Source organism: Daphnia pulicaria, chromosome 4 (assembly GCF_021234035.1).
Source record: "Daphnia pulicaria isolate SC F1-1A chromosome 4, SC_F0-13Bv2, whole genome shotgun sequence".
Taxonomy (NCBI): Eukaryota; Metazoa; Arthropoda; class Branchiopoda; order Diplostraca; family Daphniidae; genus Daphnia; species Daphnia pulicaria.
The window spans coordinates 8346713-8355391 of record NC_060916.1 but is presented as its reverse complement, the minus strand read 5'-3'; the positions used below and the strand labels follow the sequence as shown (position 1 = coordinate 8355391).

General features: G+C 49.4%; 1 pseudogene; it reads right to left on the bottom strand.

Annotated features, from left to right (window-relative positions):
• Positions 1 to 3412: 3412 nt before the first annotated feature.
• On the bottom strand, positions 3413 to 6489 carry LOC124337675 (annotated as a pseudogene).
• Positions 6490 to 8679: the final 2190 nt, after the last annotated feature.

Here is an 8679-nt window from a genome sequence, read left to right as displayed (position 1 = left end):
ATGCCAGTGCACGCCAGAGCACGGTAGAGCACAGCAGAGAACAGCTCAGCACTTGAAGTTGCTATAATATTTTTTTCACTTGTTCAAAACTTTTTTTAATTACAGGGTGTGAAAATCAATGTCCAATACACCATTTCAAGTCTATTGAATCAATAAATTTATAGAGCAATTCATGAACAAAAAGTTTTAGAAAAACGCACATCACAGCACTTGGAGTTTTAAAAATTATTCAAGTTATTTGAGTTCTATTGTCGGGTTGTGGATTTCTATTGTCAAGCACTTGAGTTCTGCATAGCAGAGCACGCCAGAGCACGCCAGTGCACGCCAGAGCACGCCAATTCACACCAAATCACGCCAGTGCATGCCAGAGCAGGCCAGTGCACGCCAGAGCACAACAGTGCACGCCAGAGCACGCCAGAGCACGCCAGTGCACGCCAGAGCACGCTAGAGCACGCCACAGCACGCCAGAGCACGCTAGAGCACGCCAGATCACGCCAGAGCACGCCAGTGCACGCCAGAGCACGCCAAAGCACGCCAGTGCACGCCAGTGCACGCTAGAGCTTGCTAGAGCACGATAGAGTAAGCCAGTGCACGCCAGTTCACGCCAGAGCACGCCAGAGCCAATGCCATTGCCAATATTTATTTCTCTTGTTTAAACCATTTTTAATTACAGGATGTGTTAATCAATGTCCAATACACCATTTCAAGTCTATTGAATCAAAAAATTTATTGAGCAATTCATGAACAAAACGTTTTAGAAAAACGCACTTGAATTTTTTAAAATTATTCAAGTTATTTGAGTTCTTTTGTCGGGTAGTGGAGTTCTATTGTCAAGCACTTGAGTTCTGCATAACAGAGCACACCAGAGCACGCCAGCGCACGCCAGAGCACGCTAGAGCACGCCAGAGCACGCTAGAGCACGCCAGTGCACGCCAAAGCCCGCCAATGCACGCCAGTGCACGCCAGAGCACGCCAGTGCACGCCAGAGCACGCCAGTGCACGCCAATGCACGCTAGAGCACGCCAGAGAACTCTAGAGCACGCCAGAGCACGCCAACGCACGCCAGTGCACGCCAGTGCACGCAAGAGCACGCCAGTTCACGCCAGAGCACACCAGTGCACGCCAATGCACGCCAGAGGACGCCAATGCATGCCAGTGCACGCCAGAGCACGCCAGTGCATGCCAATGCACGCCAATGCACGCCAGAGCACGCCAATGCACGCCAATGCACGCCAGAGCACGCCAATGCACGCCAGAGCACGCCAGAGCACGCCAGTGCACGCCGATGCACGCCAGAGCACGCCAGAGCACGCCAGAGCACGCCAGAGCACGCCAGAGCACGCCAGAGCACGCCAGTGCATGCCAGTACACGCCAGAGCACGCCAGAGCACGGTAGATTACAGCAGAGCACGCCAATGCACGCCAGAGCACGCCAGTGCACGCCAGAGCACGCCAGTGCACGCCAATGCACAATAGAGCACGCCAGAGCACGCCAGTACACGCCAGTGCACGCCAGTGCATGCCAGAGCACGCCAGTGCACGCCAGAGCACGCCAGTGCACGCTAGAGCACGCCAGAGCACGCCAGTGCACACCAGTGCACGCCAGTGCACAACAGTGCACGCCAGAGCACGCCAGTGCACGCCAATGCACGCCAGTGCACGCCAGTGCACGACAGCGTACGCCAATGCACGCCAGAGCACGCCAGAGCACGCCAGAGCACGCCAGAGCACGCCAGAGCACGCCAGTGCACGACAGAGAACGCCAGAGCAAGGTAGAGCACAGCAGAGAACAGCTCAGCACTTGAAGTTGCTTTTATATTTATTTCTCTTGTTAAAACCATTTTTTATTTACAGGATATGTAAATCAATGTCCAATACACCATTTCAAGTCTATTGAATTGGAAATTGCCAGAGGGATCACGCAGTGATCCCGAAAGGCAATTAGAATTGTACTAAAAGAATGAAGAGAAGACCCTAAGGGTGTAGACTTATTTATTAACACAAAAATCCAGCTATTTAAAGCCAATACAAGGTTACAGATACAAAAAACAAAAGGTTACCCTTCCCAACCGTATCTTTCTTCCTTGCATTTCCGCCCACCTTGCCTCAGACTTATTTCCACAATACAAAACATGGATGTGGGTGGGCGGGTTAACAAATTTGCATAATCTTCCGTGCCATGAAAATTATTAGATTGAGACAGAGAAAAAAACCTGTTTCAGGCAAAAAAATACTCTGCTCAATAAACATTATTAATGTGTCGTGACCGAGCTTGACATGGACAATACAACCAAATAATCTGTGCACAGACAGACAAACAAAAATATAACAAAACTTCTGCGCCTCGCTCGAACTGGCCACCTCTGCTTACTCCTTCCTTCCTTCTTTGGCATTTCTGTGCGGCTGGACTCTACTCCGTCGCGAAGGAATAAACAAATTGAATTAAGGTTCAACAAAACAACTTGGGAGGGATATAGGGCGGGTGAGAAGACCCTTAGGGTCTTCTCTTCATTCTTTTATTACAATTCTAATTGCCTTTCGGGATCACTGCGTGATCCCTCTGGCAATTTCCAATTGTACAGCGAATTCATTCGCTCGACCCTAAGGGTGACTTTAAAGCTGTTGCGGCCTTAATTACCATTCCCATTTTCTCTCTCCGTGATGTCGGCCGCTGCGCTCGACACCATCCCACTTCTATTGTAGAATCGGTTAAATGTTGATTCTCGCGCCCAACTACCTGTTTTTAAAATACTTTCTATCGACCATCCGTCTTTCGCTGCCTGTGACGATGCCGCACTCCTAGTGGAATGGGCAGAAAATATGTCTGTGTCAATGCCTGAATCCTTCATGACTGTTTTTATCCACCTCGCAATTGTGTTGGATGATACCGGCCCGTGCGGTGCCCTAACGCTGACCCATAGCTTCTCTTCCGCCGAACCCGACCGAAAAGCGGCCGTGGTACTAACAAAGCTTCTAATGGCCTCTACCGGGCACACTAGGGGGTTTTCAAATTTTTTAATCGAAAGGGACGTCAAAGAGCCGGATCGCTGCGTTTTGCGGAGAGTCGACAATGAAAAATGAACCGCATCTTGTGAAAAAACCAAAGATTTTAGATTAATTGCCGCTATTTCCGCCACCCTCATAAAGTTGGCTAATGCCACTAATGTAACCGCCTTTCTTGTCATCACTGGGAGTGGCAACGAATCATTTGAACCTAGCGAGGTAAGATGCAACAAAATTTTATCGGGACTCCATATTACAGTATACTTAGGCTGTGGGGGATTTTTATTATAGCATGCTTTCATTAACCTAATCACCAACGGGTGCTCTCCGATTGCCCCCCCCCTTCTAACGAGTCTCGAGTCATGGAAAGCATTGAACGATGTACGTTGATAGTGTTGTACGCTTTACCCGCAACCCGTAGACTTGAAAGAAACTCTAGAATATTTCCTAGATCAGCTGACAAGGGATTTTTACCCCTCTCCATGCACCAACGCATCCAATTGCGCCACGCCGATTCGTAAGCTGACTCAGTGCTTGGGCGGAATCCTTCCAGGAGAAGCTGGACCACTTCCGTCGAAAATCCCTGCAAGCGATAACGTCGCCCGAGAGCTTCCACGCGGCTAACAGTAATCCTCCCGTTCTCAGCAGGGGATGCGGATCGTTCAACGGCGAGGTCAATAGACAGTGCTCCGCTCGCAGGAGCCGTGGCTGGTCGCAGCAAAGTTCCAGTAACAACGGGTACCAGGGTTGGCCGGTCCAGACTGGGCAAACAAATACAACAGTTGCTTTTTCCTTTCTTATCTTTTGGAGGCAACGAAAAATCAGAGAAAAGGGAGGAAAGACAAACGCGGCCCACTTTTCCCAATTCAAAGTAAACGCGTTTGAAGCTAAAGCTCCAGGTTGTGGCTTCCATGAAACAAACGTTTCCAGCTGCGCATTCCAAGGCGACGCAAAAAGATCAATGTTAGTTGGCCATAATTGCAAAATCTTTCTAAACACTTCCGGATCCAATCTCCAGTCGCTAGCATCAGGCCCCGCCCTCGATTCTGCGTCCGCCTCAACATTTAATTTCCCCGCGATATGCACCGCCTCTACCGCTATTTCTTGTTTCTCACACCAGGCAACTAGATCTTTCGCTATTGTAGTGAGGGCCAACGATCTAGTGCCACCGCCATGGTTGATGTATGCCACCGCTGTGGCATTATCCAAAACCAATCTTACCGCTATACCCGACGAGCGCCCCACAAAAGCTTGTATAGCAAATAGCGCACCAATTAATTATAATTCGTTAATGTGTCTGCGGCTATCAGATAAGGTCCAAGACCCGTTCGTGGTAACGCCATTGCAAACCGCTCCCCAGTCTGTCAGCGAGGCATCCGTGTAAATTTCCAGATCCGGCAGTTTAGGAAAAAATCGCTTCCCCATCTGCAACGACAAATTTGCGACCCACCATTCTAAATCTGATTTTGCTTCCGGCGATAAAATGCATTTCATTGCCAGATCGAAATCTACTCTCTGCGCTTGATCAATATAAAATCGCTGCATGCTGCGATAATGTGCTTGAGCAAATGGCATGGTGGGTATGGCCCAGGTAAAATTACCCATTATACACGCGATATCCCTGAGCGATATGAAATCCCGCCTCAAAGCCGTGCGACAGAGATCCGTAACTGCCTGCACCTTACTGGGGGGAAGAGCAAACGATAATTTTAGCGCGTCCACTATCACTACCAAAAATTCAATACTCTGCGTGGGTTCAAACACGGATTTTTCAACATTCAGAATGAAGCCTAAAACTCGCAATAATTCCACCACCAGTTTCAAATCTGCCAGCGCTCCCTCTCTAGATCCACTGATAATCAAGATATCGTCCAAGTAAATCACTAGCCTCACCCCTTGCTTTCTAACAAAGGCCATGACTACTTTAAGGATTTTAGTGAATATCCTTGGGGCCGGCGCAAGGCCAAAAGCCAGACATGTAAATTCAAAAATACGCCCCTGCCATTGAAACCGGACAAATTTCTGGTGGGAGGGATGGATGGGCACGGTGAGATAAGCATCCTTGAGATCTACTTTTACCATCCAATCCCCTTCCCTTAACAAAAAACGGACAGCTTGCAAGTTTTCCATCTTGAAATGTTCGTACTTAATAAATTTATTAAGGGGTTTGAGATTAACTATAGGTCTGAAGCCCCCCGTTTTTTTGGGAATCACGAATAATGAGCAAACAAACCCCTCCGATCCATCCACAATTTCCCTTACTGCTTTTTTAAGAATTAAATCTCTAACTTCTTGATCGCAGACGGCAACCATTTCACTCGACATTTTGATTTGGGGTGGGGCAGAATTTTGACGAGGCTGACTGAGAAAATCAAATTTTACTCCCCCCGCTACTGCGTCTAAAATCCACCTGTCATCAGTGACACGCTCCCAATTTTTAGAAAATTTCAACAGACGCGCACCCACATGATCGTCCGGCGAGCAAACATTGATAGGAACAAAAGATAGAGTTTTTTCGTACCTTTGACCGATGCGTGACCAACTGTCACCGGCATTCCGCGCCCCTCGAAAACGGACGCGTCTAGTCGCACCTTGGCTGGCTCCTGCTACTCCTGGACGTGGATAAGGCTGCTGGAAGACCGCCGGTTCTCTCACCATCCGACCTCTGCCCTGTCTAGCTGGCCGGCCCGCTCGAGTTGCTGGTCTTGCCACTGCGTCTTTTTGGGCTAGTGTCGCATCCTGCGTGGCTTCTTTCAACATCGATTCAAGAAATTTTTCCGTGAACAATTTCTCTCTGGCTTCTGCTCCTGCCGCAAATGAATCTTGCCCGGCCAGAAGGAACTCAAACGATGGCTCCACTAGGTCAACCACCGCCCGTCTTCTTTGTTTGGTAACGTGAAGCCAAGCCCTCGCCCACTGGCGCAGCGCCGACCTCACTGAATCTTTGGCCGCTTCAACTTGGTCTCCCCCTTCCAGGGTCAAAACACGTGCATACAAATCAACAAGTGGTGGCGCAATGTCACATACCTTGTTCTGAACGGCAATCAAAATTTCTTCCACACTGTTCACACTCTTCAAAACATTCTTGTCTTTCGCCCTACGCTGCATATAGCCGTCGAGCTTTGGTGGCCTCACTGTAAACGACTCATCTTCAAACTGTAAAGGAAATCGTTTCGAAATCGCCTTCGACTCTTCTCCAGACATACCTTTTGTCAACCAAACCGTAAGCTCGTCCGAGATCCCCTTAGACACAAAAAAAGGGGCCGCGCCTTCGCCTAAGCTCTGACTATTCGTCTGTTGTGCTGGAGACATCACAGATGAGCACGATGGTGAGGGCTGTGGAACTGCATCCGACTGCATAGGCTGCTGTGGTTGCGCCGGCAGCTGTGGCTGCATCGGCTGCTGTGGCTGCATCGGCTGCTGTGGCTGCATCGGCTGCTTTGGCTGCATCGGCTGCTGTGGCTCCATCGGCTGCTGTGGCTGCATCGGCTGCTGTGGCTGAGTCTCTTCTCTTCTGGCCGGACCGGCTGGTCTCCACGATCTATTCCACTCTCGCTGCTCGAATTCTCCACCTTCTTCACCTGAGCCCTCTTCTACAATTTCTTCGTGTCACCAGTCTTCTTCGTGTAGCTCCTGCCCCTCTTGAAAATGGCCGTCTTCCTGATGAAAAACTGCCCCGTAAGCTTCCCACGCTCTCGGCTCAAACTCCCGATGGTGAAACCTCCCTTGATAACCGTAACCGTAGTCGTAAGCTTGATGGGCCCTGGGATCTCTACGAAGTGGCGATCTTTCTCTGAAAACTAGCTGTCGATCGTCCGGGCCGTCACGAAAGCCGTAAAACTCTTGCTCTCGATACCCCCGATAATCACGGGGCTGGCCACGAGGCCCAAAAAACTCCCTATTACCTGACATCTTCTCTTGGCGACAGCAAAAATAAGTCTGAGGCAAGGTGGGCGGAAATGCAAGGAAGAAAGATACGGTTGGGAAGGGTAACCTTTTGTTTTTTGTATCTGTAACCTTGTATTGGCTTTAAATAGCTGGATTTTTGTGTTAATAAATAAGTCTACACCCTTAGGGTCCAGCGAATGAATTCGCTGTACAATCAATAAATTTATAGAGCAATTCATGAACAAAAAGTTTTAGAAAAACGCTCATCACAGCACTGGAATTTTTTAAAATTTTTCAAGTTATTTGAGTTCTTTTGTCGGGTAGTGGAGTTCTATTTTCAAGCACTTGAGTTCTGCATAGCAGAGCACGCCAGAGAACGCCAGTGCACGCCAGAGCACGCCAGAGAAAGCCAAAGCACGCCAAAGCACGCCAAAGCACGCCAGAGCACGCCAATGCACGCCAATGCACGCCAGAGCACGCCAGTGCACGCCAGAGCACGCCAGACAACGCCAGAGCACGCCGGAGCTTACCAGTGCACGCCAATGAACGCCAGTGCACGCCAATGCACGCCAGATTACGCCAATAAACGGCAGTGCACACCAATGCACGCCAATGCACGCCAGAGCACGCCAATGCACGCCAATGCACGACAGATCACGCCAGAGCACGCCAGAGCACGCCAAAGCACGCCAGTGCACGCCAGAGCACGCCAGTGCACGCCAGAGCAAGCTAGAGCACGGCAGAGCACGCCAGTGCACGCCAATGCACGGCAGAGCACGCCAATGCTCGCCAGTGCACGCCAGAGCACGCCAGAGCCAATGCCATTGCCAATATTTATTTCTCTTGTTAAAACCATTTTTAATTACAGGATGTGTTAATCAATGTCCAATACACCATTTCAAGTCTATTGAATCAATAAATTTATAGAGAAATTCATGAACAAAAAGTTTTAGAAAAACGCAATTGAATTTTTTAAAATTATTCAAGTTATTTGAGTTCTTTTGTCGGGTAGTGGAGTTCTATTGTCAAGCACTTGAGTTCTGAATAACAGAGCACACCAGAGCACGCCAGCACACGCCAGAGCACGCTAGAGCACGCCATATTACGCTAGAGCACGCCAGTGCACGCCAGAGCACGCCAGTGCACGCCAGTGCACGCCAGAGCACGCCAGTGCACGCCAGTGCACGCCAGAGCACGCCAGTGCACGCTAATACACGCCAATGCACGCCAGAGAACGCCAATGCACGCCAATGCACGACAGAGAACGCCAGAGCACGGTAGAGCACAGCAGAGAACAGCTCAGCACTTGAAGTTGCTATAATATTTATTTCTCTTGTTAAAACCATTTTTTATTTACAGGATGTGTAAGTCAATGTCCAATACACCATTTCAAGTCTATTGAATCAATAAATTTATAGAGCAATTCATGAACAAAAAGTTTTAGAAAAACGCACATCACAGCACTGGAATTTTTTAAAATTTTTCAAGTTATTTGAGTTCTTTTGTCGGGTAGTGGAGTTCTATTTTCAAGCACTTGAGTTCTGCATAGCAGAGCACGCCAGAGAACGCCAAAGCACGACAGAGCACGCCAGTGCACGCCAGAGCACGCCAATGCACGCCAATGCACGCCAGAGCATGCCAGTGCACGCCAATGCACGCCAATGCACACCAGAGCACGCCAATGCACGCCAATGCACGCCAGAGCAGGCAAGTGCACGCCAGAGCACGCCAGTGCACGCCAAAGCACGCCAGTGCACGCAAGAGCACGCCAGTGCACGCCAGAGCACG